Source organism: Triturus cristatus, chromosome 1_1, assembly GCF_964204655.1.
Source record: "Triturus cristatus chromosome 1_1, aTriCri1.1, whole genome shotgun sequence".
In the NCBI taxonomy this organism is placed as follows: Eukaryota; Metazoa; Chordata; class Amphibia; order Caudata; family Salamandridae; genus Triturus; species Triturus cristatus.
In genome coordinates, this window is record NC_140579.1 from 632,377,881 (window position 1) to 632,400,263 (window position 22,383).

Consider the following 22,383-nt stretch of genomic DNA (forward strand, 5'->3'; position numbering starts at 1 on the left):
GCCGCCTCTACTTCATAGACTGTACTCCGTCGCCTCTACTTCATAGGCTGCACTCCGCTGCCTCTACTTCATAGGCCGCACTCCGCCGTCTCTACTTCATAGGCCGCACTCTGCCGCCTCTTCTTCATAGGCTGCACTCCAGGCTGCACTCCGCCACCTCTACTTCATAAATTTTACTCCACCGCCTCTACTTCATAGTCGGCACTCCACCGCCTCTACTTCATAGGCCGCACTCTGCGGCCTCTACTTCATAGGCTACACTTCAGGCAGCACTCCGCCGCCTCTACTTCATAGGCTGCACTCTGCCACCTCCACTTCATAGGCCGCACTCTGCCGCCTCTACTTCATACGCTGCACTCCGCCACTTCTCCGCTGCCTTTACTTCATAGGCCGCGCTCCGCCGCCTCTACTTCGTAGGCTGCACTCCAGGCTGCACTCCGCCACCTCTACTTCATAGACTGTACTCTGCTGCCTCTACGTCATAGGCTGACCTCTGCCGCCTCTACTTCATAGGCGGCACTCCGCCACCTCTACTTCCTACACTGCACTGCGCCACCTCTTCGCTGCCTCTACTTCATAGGCTGCACTCCACCGCCTCTACTTCATAGGCCGCACTCTGCTGCCTCTACTTCATAGGCCGCACTCTGCCGCCTCTACTTCATAGGCTGCATTCCACCGCTCCTACTTCATAGGCTGCATTCCAATGCCTCTACTTCATAGGCCGCACTCCACCGCCACTACTTTATGAGCTTCACTCCGCCGCTTCTACTTCATTAGCTACACTCCGCCGCCTCTACTTCATAGGCTGCACTCCGCCGACTTCACTTCATAGGCTGCACTCCGACGACTCCACTTCATAGGCTGCACTCCGCTGCCTCTACTTTATAAGCAGTACTCCACTGCCTCCACTTCATAGGCTGCACTCCGCCGCCTCCACTTCACAGGCTGCACTCTGCCGCCTCTACTTCATAGACTGCACTCCGCTGCCTCTACTTCATAGGCTGCACTCCGCCGCCTCTACTTCATAGGCCGTAATCTGCCTCCTCTACTTCATAGGCCTGAATCTGCCACCTCTACTTCATAGGCCGCACTCCTCCGCCTGTACTTCATAGGCCGCACTCTGCCACCTCTACTTCATAGGCTACGCTCCAGGCTGCGCTCCGCCGCCTCTACTTCATAGACTGCACTTTGCCACCTCTACTTCATAGGCTGCACTCCGCTCTTCTACTTCATAGACTGCACTCCGTCGCCTCTACTTCATAGGCTGAAATCTTCTCCCTTTACTTCAGAGGCTGCACTCCACTACCTCTACTTCATACGCCGCATTCCGCCACCTCTACTTCATAGGCCGCACTCTACCACCTCTACTTCATAGGCCGCACTCCGCAGCACTCCGCTGCCTTCACTTCATAGGCTGCACTCTGCCACCTCCACTTCATAGGCTGCACTCCACTGCCTCTACTTCATAGGCCGCACTTCGCCGCCTCTACTTCATAGGCCGCACTCCACCGCCTCTACTTCCTACACTGCACTCTGCCACCTCTCCGCCACCTTTTCTTCATAGGCTGCGCACCGCCGCCTATACTTCATAGGCAGCACTCCAGGCTTCACTCCGCCGCCTCTACGTCATAGATTCCACTCTTCCGCCTCTACTTCATAGGCCGCACTCCGCCGCCTCTACTTCATAGGCGGCACTCTGCTGCCTCTACTTCCTACACTCTACTCTGCCACCTCTACTTCATAGGCCGCACTCTGCCTTCTCTACTTCATAGGCCACACTCTGCCGCCTCTACTTTATAGGCCGCACTCCACCGCCTCCACTTCATAGGTCGCACTCCGCCACCTCTACTTCGTATGCTGCACTCCACCACCTCTCCGCAGCCTTTACTTCATAGGCTGCGCTCCGCTGCCTCTACTTCATAGGCCGCACTCCGCCGTCTCTACTTCATAGGCCTCACTCTGCCGCCTCTACTTCATAGGCTGCACTCCAGGCTGCACTCCGCCGCCTCTACTTCATAGACTGTATTCCATTGCCTCTACTTCATAGGCCGCACTCTGCTACCTCTACTTCATAGTCCGCACTCCACCACCTCTACTTCATACGCTGTAATCTGCCGCCTCTACTTCATAGGCCACACTCCACCACCTCTACTTCATAGGCTGCATTCTGCCGCCTCTACTTCATAGGCCGCACTCCACCGCCTCTCCTTAATAGGCCGCACTCTGCAGCCTCTACTTCCTACACTGCACTCCGCCACCTCTCCGCCGCCTCTACTTCATAGGCTGCGCTCCACCATCTCTACTTCATAGCCCGCACTCTGCCACCTCTACTTCATAGGCCGCACTCTGCCACCTGTACTTCATAGGCCGCACTCTGCCACCTCTACTTCAAAGGTCGCACTCTGCCGCCTCTAATTCATAGGCTGTACTCTGTCGCCTCTATTTCATAGGCCGCAATCTGCCGCCTCTACTTCATAGGTCGCACTCCGCCGCCTCCACTTCATAGGCTGCACTCTGCCGCCTCCACTTCATAGGCCGCACTCCGCCGCCTCTACTTCATAGGCCGCACTCCGCCACCTCTACTTCATAGGCTGCATTCCATCGCTCCTACTTCATAGGCTGCATTCCAATGCCTCTACTTCATAGGCCGCACTCCACCGCCACTACTTTATGAGCTGCACTCCGTCGCTTCTACTTCATTAGCTACACTCCGCCGCCGCTACTTCATAGGCTGCACTCCGCCGACTTCACTTCATAGGCTGCACTCCAATGACTCCACTTTATAGGCCGCACTCCGCCGCCTCTACTTCATAGGCCGCACTCCGCCACCTCTACTTCATAAGCTGCATTCCACCGCTCCTACTTCATAGGCTGCATTCCAATGCCTCTACTTCATAGGCCGCACTCCGCCGCCTCTACTTCATAGGCCGCACTCTGCCGCCTCTACTTCATAGGCCACACTCTGCCGCCTCTACTTCATAGGCTGCACTCCAGGCAGCACTCCGCCACCTCTACTTCATAGGCTGCACTCTGCCGCCTCTACTTCATAGGACGCACTCCACCACCTCCACTTCATAGGCCGCACTCTGCCGCCACTACTTCATAGGCCACACTCCGCTGCCTCTACTTCATAGGCTGCACTTCAGGCTGCACTCCGCCACCTCTACTTCATAGGCCGCACTCCATCACCTCTACTTCATAGGCTGCACTCCGCTGCCTCTACTTCATAGGCTGCACTCCAGGCTGCACTCTGCCGCCTCTACATCATAGGCTGCACTCCGCCGCCTCTACTTCATAGGCTGCACTCCGCTGCCTTTACTTCATAGGCTGCACTCTGCCGCCTCTACTTCATAGGCTGCACTCCACCGCCTCTACTTCATAGGACGCACTCCGCCGCCTCTACTTCATAGGCCGCACTCCACTGCCTCCACTTCATAGGCCACACTCCGCCGCCTCTACTTCCTACACTGCACTCCGCGCCCTCTCCGCCGCCTCTACTTTATAGGCTGCACTCCACCGCCTCTACTTCATAGCCCGCACTCTGCCACCTCTACTTCATAGGCCGCACTCTGCCACCTGTACTTCATAGGCCGCACTCTGCCACCTCTACTTCATAGGTCGCACTCTGCCGCCTCTAATTCATAGGCTGCACTCTGCCGCCTCCACTTCATAGGCCGCACTCCGCCGCCTCTACTTCATAGGCTGCACTCCGCCGCCTCTACTTCATAGGCTGCATTCCACCGCTCCTACTTCATAGGCTGCATTCCAATGCCTCTACTTCATAGGCCGCACTCCACCGCCACTACTTTATGAGCTGCACTCCGCCGCTTCTACTTCATTAGCTACACTCCGCCGCCTCTACTTCATAGGCTGCACTCCGCCGACTTCACTTCATAGGCTGCACTCCGACGACTCCACTTCATAGGCTGCACTCCGCTGCCTCTACTTTATAAGCAGTACTCCACTGCCTCCACTTCATAGGCTGCACTCCGCCGCCTCCACTTCACAGGCTGCACTCTGCCGCCTCTACTTCATAGGCTGTACTCCGCCACCTCTACTTCATAGGCTGCACTCCAGGCTGCACTCTGCCGCCTCTACTTCATAGACTGCACTCTGCTGCCTCTACTTCATAGGCTGCACTCCGCCGCCTCTACTTCATAGGCCGCAATCTGCCTCCTCTACTTCATATGCCAGAATCTGCAACCTCTACTTCATAGGCCGCACTCCTCCGCCTGTACTTCATAGGCCGCACTCTGCCGCCTCTACTTCATAGGCTATGCTCCAGGCTGCGCTCCGCCGCCTCTACTTCATAGACTGCACTTTGCCACCTCTACTTCATAGGCTGCACTCCGCTCTTCTACTTCATAGACTGCACTCCGTCGCCTCTACTTCATAGGCTGAAATCTGCTGCCTTTACTTCAGAGGCCGCACTCCACCACCTCTACTTCATACGACGCATTCCGCCACCTCTACTTCATAGGCTGCACTCTACCACCTCTACTTCATAGGCCGCACTCCGCAGCACTCCGCTGCCTCCACTTCATAGGCTGTACTCTGCCACCTCCACTTCATAGGCTGCACTCCAATGCCTCTACTTCATAGGCCGCACTCCGCCGCCTCTACTTCATAGGCCGCACTCCACCACCTCTACTTCCTATACTGCACTCTGCCACCTCTCGGCCACTTTTACTTCATAGGCTGCGCACCGCCGCCTATACTTCATAGGCTGCACTCCAGGCTTCACTCCTACGTCATAGATTCCACTCTTCCGCCTCTACTTCATAGGCCGCACTCCGCCGCCTCTACTTCATAGGCGGCACTCTGCTGCCTCTACTTCCTACACTCTACTCTGCCACCTCTACTTCATAGGCTGCACTCTGCCTTCTCTACTTCATAGTCCACACTCTGCCGCCTCTACTTCATAGACTGCACTCCACCACCTCCACTTCATAGGTCGCACTACGCCACCTCTACTTCGCATGCTGCACTCCACCACCTCTCCGCAGCCCTTACTTCATAGGCTGCGCTCCGCTGCCTCTACTTCATAGGCCGCACTCCGCCGTCTCTACTTCATAGGCCTCACTCTGCCGCCTCTACTTCATAGGCTGCACTTCAGGCTCCACTCAGCCGCCTCTACTTCATAGACTGTACTCCATTGCCTCTACTTCATAGGCCGCACTCTGCCACCTCTACTTCATAGGCCGCACTTCACCACCTCTACTTCATTGGGTGCATTTTGCCTCCTCTACTTCATAGGCCGCACTCCGCCGCCTCTACTTCATAGGCCGCACTCCGCCACCTCTACTCAATAGGCCGCACTCAGCCGCTTCTACTTCGTACACTGCACTCCACCACCTCTATGCTGCCTCTACTTCATAGGTTGCACTCCACCGCCTCTACTTCATAGCCCGCACTCTGCCACCTCTACTTCATAGGCTGCACTCCACCGCCTGTACTTCATAGACCGCCCTTTGCCACATCAACTTCATAGGCCGCAGTCCACCACCTCCACTTCATTGACCGCACTCCGCCACCTCTACTTCGTACGCTGCACTCCGCCACCTCTCCGCTGCCTTTACTTCATAGGCTGTGCTCTGCCGCCTCTACTTCATAGGCTGCACTCCAGGCTGCACTCCGCCGCCTCTACTTCATAGACTGTACTCCGTCGCCTCTACTTCATAGGCTGCACTCCGCTGCCTCTACTTCATAGGCCGCACTCCGCCGTCTCTACTTCATAGGCCGCACTCTGCTGCCTCTACTTCATAGGCTGCACTCCAGGCTGCACTCCGCCACCTCTACTTCATAAATTTTACTCCACCGCCTCTACTTCATAGTCCGCACTCCACCGCCTCTACTTCATAGGCCGTACTCTGCCGCCTCTACTTCACAGGCCGCACTCTGCCGCCTCTACTTCATAGGCTACACTTCAGGCAGCTCTCCGCCGCCTCTACTTCATAGGCTGCACTCTGCCGCCTCCACTTCATAGGCCGCACTCTGCCGCCTCTACTTCGTACGCTGCACTCCGCCACTTCTCCGCTGCCTTTACTTCATAGGCTGCGCTCTGCCGCCTCTACTTCATAGGCTGCACTCCAGGCTGCACTCCGCCGCCTCTACTTCATAGACTGTACTCCGCTGCCTCTACGTCATAGGCTGACATCTGCCTCCTCTACTTCATAGGCAGCACTCCGCCGCCTCTACTTCCTACACTGCACTGCGCCACCTCTCCGCCACCTCTACTTCATAGGCTGCACTCCACCGCCTCTACTTCATAGCTCGCTCTCTGCCACCTCTACTTCATAGGCCACACTCCGCCGCCTCTACTTCCTACACTGCACTCCGCAACCTCTACGCCGCCTCTACTTCATAGGCTGCACTCTGCTGCCTCCACTTCATACGCCGCACTCCGCTGCCTCTACTTCATAGGCCGCACTCCGCCGCCTCTACTTCATAGGCTGCATTCCACCGCGCCTACTTCATAGGCTGCATTCCAATGCCTCTTCTTCATAGGCCGCACTCCACCGCCACTACTTTATGAGCTGCACTCCGCCGCTTCTACTTCATCAGCTACACTCTGCCGCCACTACTTCATAGGCTGCACGCCGCCGACTTCACTTCATAGGCTGCACTCCGACGACTCCACTTCATAGGCTGCACTCCGCTGCCTCTACTTTATAAGCAGTACTCCACTGCCTCCACTTCATAGGCTGCACTCCGCCGCCTCCACTTCACAGGCTGCACTCTGCCGCCTCTACTTCATAGGCTGTACTCCGCCACCTCTACTTCATAGGCTGCACTCCAGGCTGCACTCTGCCGCCTCTACTTCATAGACTGCACTCAGCTGCCTCTACTTCATAGGCTGCACTCCGCCGCCTCTACTTCATAGGCTGCAATCTGCCTCCTCTACTTCATAGGCCAGAATCTGCCACCTCTACTTCATAGGCCGCACTCCTCCGCCTGTACTTCATAGGCCGCACTCTGCCGCCTCTACTTCATAGGCTACGCTCCAGGCTGCGCTCCGCTCTTCAACTTCATAGACTGCACTCCGTCGCCTCTACTTCATAGGCTGAAATCTGCTGCCTTTACTTCAGAGGCCGCACTCCACCACCTCTACTTCATACGACGCATTCCGCCACCTCTACTTCATAGGCTGCACTCTACCACCTCTACTTCATAGGCCGCACTCCGCAGCACTCCGCTGCCTCCACTTCATAGGCTGCACTCTGCCACCTCCACTTCATAGGCTGCACTCCACTGCCTCTACTTCATAGGCCGCACTCCGCCGCCTCTACTTCATAGGCCGCACTCCACCGCCTCTACTTCCTACACTGCACTCTGCCACCTCTCCGCCACCTTTACTTCATAGGCTGCGCACCGCCGCCTATACTTCATAGGCTGCACTCCAGGCTTCACTCCGCAACCTCTACGTCATAGATTCCACTCTTCCGCCTCTACTTCATAGGCCGCACTCCACCGCCTCTACTTCATAGGCGGCACTCTGCTGCCTCTACTTCCTACACTCTACTCTGCCACCTCTACTTCATAGGCCGCACTCTGCCTTCTCTACTTCATAGTCCACACTCTGCCGCCTCTACTTCATAGACCGCACTCCACCGCCTCCACTTCATAGGTCGCACTCCGCCACCTCTACTTCGTATGCTGCACTCCACCACCTCTCCGCAGCCCTTACTTCATAGGCTGCGCTCCGCTGCCTCTACTTCATAGGCCGCACTCCGCCGTCTCTACTTCATAGGCCTCACTCTGCAGCCTCTACTTCATAGGCTGCACTCCAGGCTGCACTCCGCCGCCTCTACTTCATAGACTGTACTCCATTGCTTCTACTTCATAGGCCGCACTCTGCCGCCTCTACTTCATAGGTCGCACTCCGCCGCCTCTACTTCATAGGCCGCAATCTGCCACCTCTACTTCATAGGCCGCACTTCACCACCTCTACTTCATTGGGTGCATTCTGCCTCCTCTACTTCATAGGCCGCACTGCACTCCGCCGCCTCTACTTCATAGGCTGCACTCCGCCACCTCTACTCAATAGGCCGCACTCTGCAGCTTCTACTTCGTACACTGCACTCCGCCACCTCTGCGCTGCCTCTACTTCATAGGCTGCACTCCACCGCCTCTACTTCATAGCCCGCACTCTGCCACCTCTACTTCATAGGCTGCACTCCACCGCCTGTACTTCATAGACCGCCCTCCGCCGCATCAACTTCATAGGCCGCAGTCCACCGCCTCCACTTCATTGACCGCACTCCGCCACCTCTACTTCGTACGCTGCACTCCGCCACCTCTCCGCTGCCTTTACTTCATAGGCTGCACTCCGCCGCCTCTACTTCATAGGCTGCACTCCAGGCTGCACTCCGCCGCCTCTACTTCATAGGCCGCACTCCACCGTCTCTACTTCATAGGCCGCACTCTGCCGCCTCTACTTCATAGGCTGCACTCCAGGCTGCACTCCGCCACCTCTACTTCATAAATTTTACTCCACCGCCTCTACTTCATAGTCCGCACTCCACCGCCTCTACTTCATAGGCCGTACTCTGCCGCCTCTACTTCACAGGCTGCACTCTGCCGCCTCTACTTCATAGGCTACACTTCAGGCAGCTCTCCGCCGCCTCTACTTCATAGGCTGCACTCTGCCGCCTCCACTTCATAGGCCGCACTCTGCCGCCTCTACTTCGTACGCTGCACTCCGCCACTTCTCCGCTGCCTTTACTTCATAGGCTGCGCTCTGCTGCCTCTACTTCATAGGCTGCACTCCAGGCTGCACTCCGCCGCCTCTACTTCATAGACTCAACTCCGCTGCCTCTACATCATAGGCTGACCTCTGCCGCCTCTACTTCATAGGCAGCACTCCGCCGCCTCTACTTCCTACACTGCACTGCGCCACCTCTCCGCCGCCTCTACTTCATAGGCTGCACTCCACCGCCTCTACTTCATAGCTCGCACTCTGCCACCTCTACTTCATAGGCCACACTCCGCCGCCTCTACTTCCTACACTGCACTCCGCAACCTCTACGCCGCCTCTACTTCATAGGCTGCACTCTGCCGCCTCCACTTCATAGGCCGCACTCTGCCGCCTCTACTTCATATTCCGCACTCCGCCGCCTCTACTTCATAGGCTGCATTCCACCGCTCCTACTTCATAGGCTGCATTCCAATGCCTCTACTTCATAGGCCGCACTCCACCGCCACTACTTTATGAGCTGCACTCCGCCGCTTCTACTTCATTAGCTACACTCCGCCGCCTCTACTTCATAGGCTGCACTCCGCCGACTTCACTTCATAGGCTGCACTCCGACGACTCCACTTCATAGGCTGCACTCCGCTGCCTCGACTTTATAAGCAGTACTCCACTGCCTCCACTTCATAGGCAGCACTCCGCCGCCTCCACTTCATAGGCTGCACTCTGCCACCTCTACTTCATAGGCTGTACTCCGCCACCTCTACTTCATAGGCTGCACTCCAGGCTGCACTCTGCCGCCTCTACTTCATAGACTGCACTCAGCTGCCTCTACTTCATAGGCTGCACTCTGCTGCCTCTACTTCATAGGCTGCACTCCGCCGCCTCTACTTCATAGGCCGCAATCTGCCTCCTCTACTTCATATGCCAGAATCTGCAACCTCTACTTCATAGGCCGCACTCCTCCGCCTGTACTTCATAGGCCGCACTCTGCCGCCTCTACTTCATAGGCTATGCTCCAGGCTGCGCTCCGCCGCCTCTACTTCATAGACTGCACTTTGCCCCATCTACTTCATAGGCTGCACTCCGCTCTTCTACTTCATAGACTGCACTCCGTCGCCTCTACTTCATAGGCTGAAATCTGCTGCCTTTACTTCAGAGGCCGCACTCCACCACCTCTACTTCATACGATGCATTCCGCCACCTCTACTTCATAGGCTGCACTCTACCACCTCTACTTCATAGGCCGCACTCCGCAGCACTCCGCTGCCTCCACTTCATAGGCTGTACTCTGCCACCTCCACTTCATAGGCTGCACTCCAATGCCTCTACTTCATAGGCGCACTCCGCCGCCTCTACTTCATAGGCCGCACTCCACCACCTCTACTTCCTATACTGCACTCTGCCACCTCTCGGCCACTTTTACTTCATAGGCTGCGCACCGCCGCCTATACTTCATAGGCTGCACTCCAGGCTTCACTCCTACGTCATAGATTCCACTCTTCCGCCTCTACTTCATAGGCCGCACTCCGCCGCCTCTACTTCATAGGCGGCACTCTGCTGCCTCTACTTCCTACACTCTACTCTGCCACCTCTACTTCATAGGCTGCACTCTGCCTTCTCTACTTCATAGTCCACACTCTGCCGCCTCTACTTCATAGACTGCACTCCACCACCTCCACTTCATAGGTCGCACTACGCCACCTCTACTTCGCATGCTGCACTCCACCACCTCTCCGCAGCCCTTACTTCATAGGCTGCGCTCCGCTGCCTCTACTTCATAGGCCGCACTCCGCCGTCTCTACTTCATAGGCCTCACTCTGCCGCCTCTACTTCATAGGCTGCACTTCAGGCTCCACTCAGCCGCCTCTACTTCATAGACTGTACTCCATTGCCTTTACTTCATAGGCCGCACTCTGCCACCTCTACTTCATAGGCCGCACTTCACCACCTCTACTTCATTGGGTGCATTTTGCCTCCTCTACTTCATAGGCCGCACTCCGCCGCCTCTACTTCATAGGCCGCACTCCGCCACCTCTACTCAATAGGCCGCACTCAGCCGCTTCTACTTCGTACACTGCACTCCACCACCTCTATGCTGCCTCTACTTCATAGGTTGCACTCCACCGCCTCTACTTCATAGCCCGCACTCTGCCACCTCTACTTCATAGGCTGCACTCCACCGCCTGTACTTCATAGACCGCCCTTTGCCACATCAACTTCATAGGCCGCAGTCCACCGCCTCCACTTCATTGACCGCACTCCGCCACCTCTACTTCGTACGCTGCACTCCGCCACCTCTCCGCTGCCTTTACTTCATAGGCTGTGCTCTGCCTCCTCTACTTCATAGGCTGCACTCCAGGCTGCACTCCGCCGCCTCTACTTCATAGACTGTACTCCGTCGCCTCTACTTCATAGGCTGCACTCCGCTGCCTCTACTTCATAGGCCGCACTCCGCCGTCTCTACTTCATAGGCCGCACTCTGCTGCCTCTACTTCATAGGCTGCACTCCAGGCTGCACTCCGCCACCTCTACTTCATAAATTTTACTCCACCGCCTCTACTTCATAGTCCGCACTCCACCGCCTCTACTTCATAGGCCGTACTCTGCCGCCTCTACTTCACAGGCCGCACTCTGCCGCCTCTACTTCATAGGCTACACTTCAGGCAGCTCTCCGCCGCCTCTACTTCATAGGCTGCACTCTGCCGCCTCCACTTCATAGGCCGCACTCTGCCGCCTCTACTTCGTACGCTGCACTCCGCCACTTCTCCGCTGCCTTTACTTCATAGGCTGCGCTCTGCCGCCTCTACTTCATAGGCTGCACTCCAGGCTGCACTCCGCCGCCTCTACTTCATAGACTGTACTCCGCTGCCTCTACGTCATAGGCTGACATCTGCCTCCTCTACTTCATAGGCAGCACTCCGCCGCCTCTACTTCCTACACTGCACTGCGCCACCTCTCCGCCACCTCTACTTCATAGGCTGCACTCCACCGCCTCTACTTCATAGCTCGCTCTCTGCCACCTCTACTTCATAGGCCACACTCCGCCGCCTCTACTTCCTACACTGCACTCCGCAACCTCTACGCCGCCTCTACTTCATAGGCTGCACTCTGCTGCCTCCACTTCATACGCCGCACTCCGCTGCCTCTACTTCATAGGCCGCACTCCGCCGCCTCTACTTCATAGGCTGCATTCCACCGCGCCTACTTCATAGGCTGCATTCCAATGCCTCTACTTCATAGGCCGCACTCCACCGCCACTACTTTATGAGCTGCACTCCGCCGCTTCTACTTCATCAGCTACACTCTGCCGCCACTACTTCATAGGCTGCACGCTGCCGACTTCACTTCATAGGCTGCACTCCGACGACTCCACTTCATAGGCTGCACTCCGCTGCCTCTACTTTATAAGCAGTACTCCACTGCCTCCACTTCATAGGCTGCACTCCGCCGCCTCCACTTCACAGGCTGCACTCTGCCGCCTCTACTTCATAGGCTGTACTCCGCCACCTCTACTTCATAGGCTGCACTCCAGGCTGCACTCTGCCGCCTCTACTTCATAGACTGCACTCAGCTGCCTCTACTTCATAGGCTGCACTCCGCCGCCTCTACTTCATAGGCTGCAATCTGCCTCCTCTACTTCATAGGCCAGAATCTGCCACCTCTACTTCATAGGCCGCACTCCTCCGCCTGTACTTCATAGGCCGCACTCTGCCGCCTCTACTTCATAGGCTACGCTCCAGGCTGCGCTCCGCTCTTCAACTTCATAGACTGCACTCCGTCGCCTCTACTTCATAGGCTGAAATCTGCTGCCTTTACTTCAGAGGCCGCACTCCACCACCTCTACTTCATACGACGCATTCCGCCACCTCTACTTCATAGGCTGCACTCTACCACCTCTACTTCATAGGCCGCACTCCGCAGCACTCCGCTGCCTCCACTTCATAGGCTGCACTCTGCCACCTCCACTTCATAGGCTGCACTCCACTGCCTCTACTTCATAGGCCGCACTCCGCCGCCTCTACTTCATAGGCCGCACTCCACCGCCTCTACTTCCTACACTGCACTCTGCCACCTCTCCGCCACCTTTACTTCATAGGCTGCGCACCGCCGCCTATACTTCATAGGCTGCACTCCAGGCTTCACTCCGCAACCTCTACGTCATAGATTCCACTCTTCCGCCTCTACTTCATAGGCCGCACTCCACCGCCTCTACTTCATAGGCGGCACTCTGCTGCCTCTACTTCCTACACTCTACTCTGCCACCTCTACTTCATAGGCCGCACTCTGCCTTCTCTACTTCATAGTCCACACTCTGCCGCCTCTACTTCATAGACCGCACTCCACCGCCTCCACTTCATAGGTCGCACTCCGCCACCTCTACTTCGTATGCTGCACTCCACCACCTCTCCGCAGCCCTTACTTCATAGGCTGCGCTCCGCTGCCTCTACTTCATAGGCCGCACTCCGCCGTCTCTACTTCATAGGCCTCACTCTGCAGCCTCTACTTCATAGGCTGCACTCCAGGCTGCACTCCGCCGCCTCTACTTCATAGACTGTACTCCATTGCTTCTACTTCATAGGCCGCACTCTGCCGCCTCTACTTCATAGGTCGCACTCCGCCGCCTCTACTTCATAGGCCGCAATCTGCCACCTCTACTTCATAGGCCGCACTTCACCACCTCTACTTCATTGGGTGCATTCTGCCTCCTCTACTTCATAGGCCGCACTGCACTCCGCCGCCTCTACTTCATAGGCTGCACTCCGCCACCTCTACTCAATAGGCCGCACTCTGCAGCTTCTACTTCGTACACTGCACTCCGCCACCTCTGCGCTGCCTCTACTTCATAGGCTGCACTCCACCGCCTCTACTTCATAGCCCGCACTCTGCCACCTCTACTTCATAGGCTGCACTCCACCGCCTGTACTTCATAGACCGCCCTCCGCCGCATCAACTTCATAGGCCGCAGTCCACCGCCTCCACTTCATTGACCGCACTCCGCCACCTCTACTTCGTACGCTGCACTCCGCCACCTCTCCGCTGCCTTTACTTCATAGGCTGCGCTCCGCCGCCTCTACTTCATAGGCTGCACTCCAGGCTGCACTCCGCCGCCTCTACTTCATAGGCCGCACTCCACCGTCTCTACTTCATAGGCCGCACTCTGCCGCCTCTACTTCATAGGCTGCACTCCAGGCTGCACTCCGCCACCTCTACTTCATAAATTTTACTCCACCGCCTCTACTTCATAGTCCGCACTCCACCGCCTCTACTTCATAGGCCGTACTCTGCCGCCTCTACTTCACAGGCTGCACTCTGCCGCCTCTACTTCATAGGCTACACTTCAGGCAGCTCTCCGCCGCCTCTACTTCATAGGCTGCACTCTGCCGCCTCCACTTCATAGGCCGCACTCTGCCGCCTCTACTTCGTACGCTGCACTCCGCCACTTCTCCGCTGCCTTTACTTCATAGGCTGCGCTCTGCTGCCTCTACTTCATAGGCTGCACTCCAGGCTGCACTCCGCCGCCTCTACTTCATAGACTCAACTCCGCTGCCTCTACATCATAGGCTGACCTCTGCCGCCTCTACTTCATAGGCAGCACTCCGCCGCCTCTACTTCCTACACTGCACTGCGCCACCTCTCTGCCGCCTCTACTTCATAGGCTGCACTCCACCGCCTCTACTTCATAGCTCGCACTCTGCCACCTCTACTTCATAGGCCACACTCCGCCGCCTCTACTTCCTACACTGCACTCCGCAACCTCTACGCCGCCTCTACTTCATAGGCTGCACTCTGCCGCCTCCACTTCATAGGCCGCACTCTGCCGCCTCTACTTCATATTCCGCACTCCGCCGCCTCTACTTCATAGGCTGCATTCCACCGCTCCTACTTCATAGGCTGCATTCCAATGCCTCTACTTCATAGGCCGCACTCCACCGCCACTACTTTATGAGCTGCACTCCGCCGCTTCTACTTCATTAGCTACACTCCGCCGCCTCTACTTCATAGGCTGCACTCCGCCGACTTCACTTCATAGGCTGCACTCCGACGACTCCACTTCATAGGCTGCACTCCGCTGCCTCGACTTTATAAGCAGTACTCCACTGCCTCCACTTCATAGGCAGCACTCCGCCGCCTCCACTTCATAGGCTGCACTCTGCCACCTCTACTTCATAGGCTGTACTCCGCCACCTCTACTTCATAGGCTGCACTCCAGGCTGCACTCTGCCGCCTCTACTTCATAGACTGCACTCAGCTGCCTCTACTTCATAGGCTGCACTCTGCCGCCTCTACTTCATAGGCCGCAATCTGCCTCCTCTACTTCATAGGCCAGAATCTGCCACCTCTACTTCATAGGCCGCACTCCTCCGCCTGTACTTCATAGGCCGCACTCCGCCGCCTCTACTTCCTACACTGCACTCCGCAACCTCTACACCGCCTCTACTTCATAGGCTGCACTCTGCCGCCTTTACTTCATAGGCCGCACTCCGCTGCCTCTACTTCATAGGCCGCACTCCGCCGCCTCTACTTCATAGGCTGCATTCCACCGCTCCTACTTCATAGGCTGCATTCCAATGCCTCTACTTCTTAGGCCGCACTCCACCGCCACTACTTTATGAGCTGCACTCCGCCGCTTCTACTTCATTAGCTACACTCCGCCGCCTCTACTTCATAGGCTGCACTCCGCTGACTTCACTTCATAGGCTGCACTCCGACGACTCCACTTCATAGGCTGCACTCCGCTGCCTCTACTTTATAAGCAGTACTCCACTGCCTCCACTTCATAGGCAGCAATCCGCCGCCTCCAATTCACAGGCTGCACTCTGCCGCCTCTACTTCATAGGCTGTACTCTGCCACCTCTTCTTCATAGGCTGCACTCCAGGCTGCACTCCGCCGCCTCTACTTCATAGGCCGCACTCCACCGCCTCTACTTCCTACACTGCACTCTGCCACCTCTCCGCCACCTTTACTTCATAGGCTGCGCACCGCCGCCTATACTTCATAGGCTGCACTCCAGGCTTCACTCCGCCGCCTCTACATCATAGATTCCACTCTTCCGCCTCTACTTCATAGGCCGCACTCCGCCGCCTCGACTTCATAGGCGGTACTCTGCCGCCTCTACTTCCTACACTCTACTCTGCCACCTCTACTTCATAGGCCGCACTCTGCCTTCTCTACTTCATAGTCCACACTCTGCCGCCTCTACTTCATAGACCGCACTCCACCGCCTCCACTTCATAGGTCATACTCCGCCACCTCTACTTTGTATGCTGCACTCCACCACCTCTCCGCAGCCTTTACTTCATAGGCTGCACTCCGCTGCCTCTACTTCATAGGCCGCACTCCGCCGTCTCTACTTCATAGGCCTCACTCTGCCGCCTCTACTTCATAGGCTGCACTCCAGGCTGCACTCCGCTGCCTCTACTTCATAGACTGTACTCCATTGCCTCTACTTCATAGGCCGCACTCTGCCACCTCTACTTCATAGGTCGCACTCCGCTTCCTCTACTTCATAGGCAGCAATCTGCCACCTCTACTTCATAGGCCGCAATTCACCACCTCTACTTCATTGGGTGCATTCCGCCTCCTCTACTTCATAGGCTGCACTCCGCCGCCTCTACTTCATAGGCCTCACTCCGCCACCTCTACTTAATAGGCCGCACTCTGCCGCTTCTACTTCGTACACTGCACTCCGTCGCCTCTACTTCATTGGGTGCATTCCGCCTCCTCTACTTCATAGACTGTACTCCGTCGCCTCTACTTCATTGGGTGCATTCCGCCTCCTCTACTTCATAGACCGCACTCCGCCGCCTCTACTTTATAGGCCGCACTCCGCCACCTCTACTTAATAGGCCGCACTCTGCCGCTTCTACTTCGTACACTGCACTCCGCCACCTCTGCACTGCCTCTACTTCATAGGCTGCACTCCACCGCCTCTACTTCATAGCCCGCACTCTGACACCTCTACTTCATAGGCCGCACTCCGCCACCTGTACTTCATAGACCGCACTCCGCCGCATCAACTTCATAGGCCGCAGTCCACCGCCTCCACTTCATTGACCGCACTCCGCCCCCTCTACTTGGTACGCTGCACTCCGCTACCTCTCCGCTGCCTTTACTTCATAGGCTGCGCTCCGCCGCCTCTACTTCATAGGCTGCACTCCAGGCTGCAATCCGCCGCCTCTACTTCATAGACTGTACTCCGTCGCCTCTACTTCATATGCTGCACTCCGTCGCCTCTAATTCATAGGCCGCACTCCGCCGTCTCTACTTCATAGGCCGCACTCTGCCTCCTCTACTTCATAGGCCGTACTCCGCCATCTATACTTCATAGGCCACACTCTGCCGCTTCTACTTCGTACACTGCACTCCGCCACCTCTGCGCTGCCTCTACTTCATAGGCTACACTCCACCGCCTCTACTTCATAGCCCGCACTCTGCCACCTCTACTTCATAGGCTGCACTCCACCGCCTGTACTTCATAGACCGCCCTCCGCCGCATCAACTTCATAGGCCGCAGTCCACTGCCTCCACTTCATTGACCGCACTCCGCCACCTCTACTTCGTACGCTGCACTCCGCCACCTGTCCGCTGCCTTTACTTCATAGGCTGCGCTCCGCCGCCTCTACTTCATAGGCTGCACTCCAGGCTGCACTCCGCCGCCTCTACTTCATAGACTGTACTCCGTCGCCTCTACTTCATAGGCTGCACTCCGCTGCCTCTACTTCATAGGCCGCACTCCACCGTCTCTACTTCATAGGCCGCACTCTGCCGCCTCTACTTCATAGGCTGCACTCCAGGCTGCACTCCGCCACCTCTACTTCATAAATTTTACTCCACCGCCTCTACTTCATAGTCCGCACTCCACCGCCTCTACTTCATAGGCCGTACTCTGCCGCCTCTACTTCACAGGCCGCACTCTGCCGCCTCTACTTCATAGGCTACACTTCAGGCAGCTCTCCGCCGCCTCTACTTCATAGGCTGCACTCTGCCACCTCCACTTCATAGGCCGCACTCTGCCGCCTCTACTTCGTACGCTGCACTCAGCCACTTCTCCGCTGCCTTTACTTCATAGGCTGCGCTCTGCTGCCTCTACTTCATAGGCTGCACTCCAGGCTGCACTCCGCCGCCTCTACTTCATAGACTGTACTCCGCTGCCTCTACATCATAGGCTGACCTCTGCCGCCTCTACTTCATAGGCAGCACTCCGCCGCCTTTACTTCCTACACTGCACTGCGCCACCTCTCCGCCGCCTCTACTTCATAGGCTGCACTCCACCGCCTCTACTTCATAGCTCGCACTCTGCCACCTCTACTTCATAGGCCACACTCCGCCGCCTCTACTTCCTACACTGCACTCCGCAACCTCTACGCCGCCTCTACTTCATGGGCTGCACTCTGCCGCCTCCACTTCATAGGCCGCACTCCACCGCCTCTACTTCATAGGCCGCACTCCGCCGCCTCTACTTCATAGGCTGCATTCCACCGCTCCTACTTCATAGGCTGCATTCCAATGCCTCTACTTCATAGGCCGCACTCCACCGCCACTACTTTATGAGCTGCACTCCGCCGCTTCTACTTCATTAGCTACACTCCGCCGCCTCTACTTCATAGGCTGCACTCCGCCGACTTCACGTCATAGGCTGCACTCCGATGACTCCACTTCATAGGCTGCACTCCGCTGCCTCGACTTTATAAGCAGTACTCCACTGCCTCCACTTCATAGGCAGCACTCCGCCGCCTCCACTTCATAGGCTGCACTCTTCCGCCTCTACTTCATAGGCTGTACTCCGCCACCTCTACTTCATAGGCTGCACTCCAGGCTGCACTCTGCCGCCTCTACTTTATAGACTGCACTCAGCTGCCTCTACTTCATAGGCTGCACTCCGCCGCCTCTACTTCATAGGCCGCAATCTGCCTCCTCTACTTCATAGGCCAGAATCTGCCACCTCTACTTCATAGGCCGCACTCCTCCGCCTGTACTTCATAGGCCGCACTCCGCCGCCTCTACTTCATAGGCTACGCTCCAGGCTGCGCTCCACAGCCTTTACTTCATAGACTGCACTTTGCCACCTCTACTTCATAGGCTGCACTCCGCTCTTCTACTTCATAGACTGCACTCCGTTGCCTCTACTTCATAGGCTGAAATCTGCTGCCTTTACTTCAGAGGCCGCACTCCACCACCTCTACTTCATACAATGCATTCCGCCACCTCTACTTCATAGGCCGCACTCTACCACCTCTACTTCATAGGCCGCACTCCGCAGCACTCCGCTGCCTCCACTTCATAGGCTGCACTCAGCCACCTCCACTTCATAGGCTGCACTCCACTGCTTCTACTTCATAGGCCGCACTCCACCGCCTCTACTTCCTACACTGCACTCTGCCACCTCTCCGCCACCTTTACTTCATAGGGTGCGTACCGCCGCCTATACTTCATAGGCTGCACTCCAGGCTTCACTTCGCCGCCTCTACGTCATAGACTCCACTCTTCCGCCTCTACTTCATAGGCCGCACTCCACCGCCTCGACTTCATAGGCGGCATTCTGCCGCCTCTACTTCTTACACTCTACTCTGCCACCTCTACTTCATAGGCCGCACTCTGCCTTCTCTACTTCATAGGCCACACTCTGCCGCCTCTACTTCATAGGCCGCACTCCACTGCCTCCACTTCATAGGTCGCACTCCGCCACCTCTACTTCGTATGCTGCACTCCACCACCTCTCCGCAGCCTTTACTTTATAGGCTGCGCTCCGCTGCCTCTACTTCATAGGCCGCACTCCGCTGTCTCTACTTCATAGGCCTCACTCTGCCGCCTCTACTTTATAGGCTGCACTCCAGGCTGCACTCCGCTGCCTCTACTTCATAGACTGTACTCCATTGCCTCTACTTCATAGGCCGCACTCTGCTACCTCTACTTCATAGTCCGCACTCCGCCACCTCTACTTCATAGGCTGTAATCTGCCGCCTCTACTTCATAGGCCACACTCCACCACCTCTACTTCATAGGCTGCATTCTGCCGCCTCTACTTCATAGGCCGCACTCCACCGCCTCTACTTAATAGGCCGCACTCTGCAGCCTCTACTTCCTACACTGCACTCCACCACCTCTCCGCCGCCTCTACTTCATAGGCTGCGCTCCACCGTCTCTACTTCATAGCCCGCACTCTGCCACCTCTACTTCATAGGCCGCACTCTGCTGCCTGTACTTCATAGGCCACACTCTGCCGCCTCTACTTCATAGGCCGCACTCTGCCGCCTCTACTTCATATGTTGCACTCCGTCGCCTCTAATTCATAGGACGCACTCCGCCGTCTCTACTTCATAGGCCGCACTCTGCTGCCTCTACTTCCTACACTGCACTCCGCCACCTCTCCGCCGCCTCTACTTCATAGGCTGCACTCCACCGCCTCTACTTCATAGCCCAGACTCTGCCACCTCTACTTCATAGGCCACACTCTGCCACCTGTACTTCATAGGCCACACTCTGCCACCTCTACTTCATAGGCTGCACTCCGTCGCCTCCACTTCATAGGCTGCACTCCGCCACCTCCACTTCATAGGCCGCACTCCGCCACCTCTACTTCATAGGCCGCACTCCGCCGCCTCTACTTCATAGGCTGCATTCCACCGCTCCTACTTCATAGGCTGCATTCCGACGCCTCTACTTCATAGGCAGCACTCCACCGCCACTACTTCCTAAGCTGCACTCCGCCGCTTCTACTTCATTAGCTGCACTACGCGGCCTCTACTTCATAGGCTGCACTCCGCTTACTGCACTTCATAGGCTGCACTCCGACGACTCCACTTCATAGGCTGCACTCCGCCGCCTCTACTTTATAAGCAGCACTCCACTGCCTCCACTTCATAGGCTGCACTCCGCCGCCTCCACTTCACAGGCTGCACTCCGCCTTCTCTACTTCATAGGCCGCACTCCACCGCCTCCACTTCATAGGTCGCACTCCGCCACCTCTACTTCGTATGCTGCACACCACCACCTCTCCGCAGCCTTTACTTCATAGGCTGTGCTCCGCTGCCTCTACTTCATAGGCCGCACTCTGCTGTCTCTACTTCATAGGCCGCACTCTGCTGCCTCTACTTCATAGGCTGCACTCCAGGCTGCACTCCGCCGCCTCTACTTCATAGACTGTACTCCATTGCCTCTACTTCATAGGCCGCACTCTGCTTCCTCTACTTCATAGGCCGCACTCCGCCACCTCTACTTCATATGCTGTAATCTGCCGCCTCTACTCCATAGGCCACACTCCACCACCTCTACTTCATAGGCTGCATTCTGCCACCTCTACTTCATAGGCCGCAATCTGCCGCCTCTACTTCATAGGCCGCACTCCACCATCTCTACTTCATAGGCTGCATTCCGCCGACTCTACTTCATAGGCCGCACTCTGCCACCTCTACTTCATAGGCCGTACTCTGCCGTCTCTACTTCATAGGCCGCACTCTACTGCCTCTACTTCCTACACTGCACTCCGCCACCTTTCCTCCGCCTCTACTTCATAGGCCGCACTCCGCCGCCTCTACTTCATAGGCCGCACTCCACCACCTCTACTTCATAGGCTGCATTCTGCCGCCTCTACTTCATAGGCCACAATCTGCCACCTCTACTTCATAGGCTGCACTCCACCACCTCTACTTCATAGGCCGCACTCCGCCTCCTCTAGTTCATAGGCCGTACTCCACCATCTATACTTCATAGGCCGCACTCTGCCGCCTCTACTTCCTACACTGCACTCCGCCACCTCTCTGCCGCCTCTACTTCATAGCCCGCACTCTGCCACCTCTTCTTCATAGACCGCACTCCACCGCATGTACTTCATAGGCTGCACTCTGCCCCCTTTACTTCATAGGCTGCACTCTGCCGCCTCTACTTCATAGGCCGCACTCTGCCGCCTCTACTTCATAGGCTGCACTCTGCCGCCTCTACTTCATAGGCCGCACTCTGTCGCCTCAACTTCATAGGCTGCACTCCGTTGCCTCTATTTCATAGGCCGCAATCTGCCGCCTCTACTTCATAGGCCGCACTCCACCACCTCCACTTCATTGACCGCACTCCGCCACCTCTACTTCGTACGCTGCACTCTGCCACCTCTCCGCTGCCTTTACTTCATAGGCTGTGCTCCGCCGCCTCTACTTCATAGGCTGCACTCCAGGCTGCACTCGGCCGCCTCTACTTCATAGACTGTACTCCGTCGCCTCTACTTCATAGGCTGCACTCCGCTGCCTATACTTCATAGGCCGCACTCCGCCGTTTCTACTTCATAGGCCGCACTCTGCCGTCTCAACTTCATAGGCTACACTTCAGGCAGCACTCCGCCGCCTCTACTTCATAGGCTCCACTATGCCTCCTCCACTTCATAGGCCGCACTCTGCCGCCTCTACTTCGTACGCTGCACTCTGCCACTCCTCCGCTGCCTTTACTTCATAGGCTGCGCTCCGCCGCCTCTACTTCATAGGCTGCACTCCAGGCTGCACTCCGCCGCCTCTACTTCATAGACTGTACTCCGCTTCCTCTACATCATAGGCTGACCTCTGCCGCCTCTACTTCATAGGCGGCACTCCGCCGCCTCTACTTCCTACACTGCACTGTGCCACCTCTCCGCCGCCTCTACTTCATAGGCCGCACTCTGCCACCTCTACTTCATAGGCTGCACTCTGCCGCCTCTACTTCATAG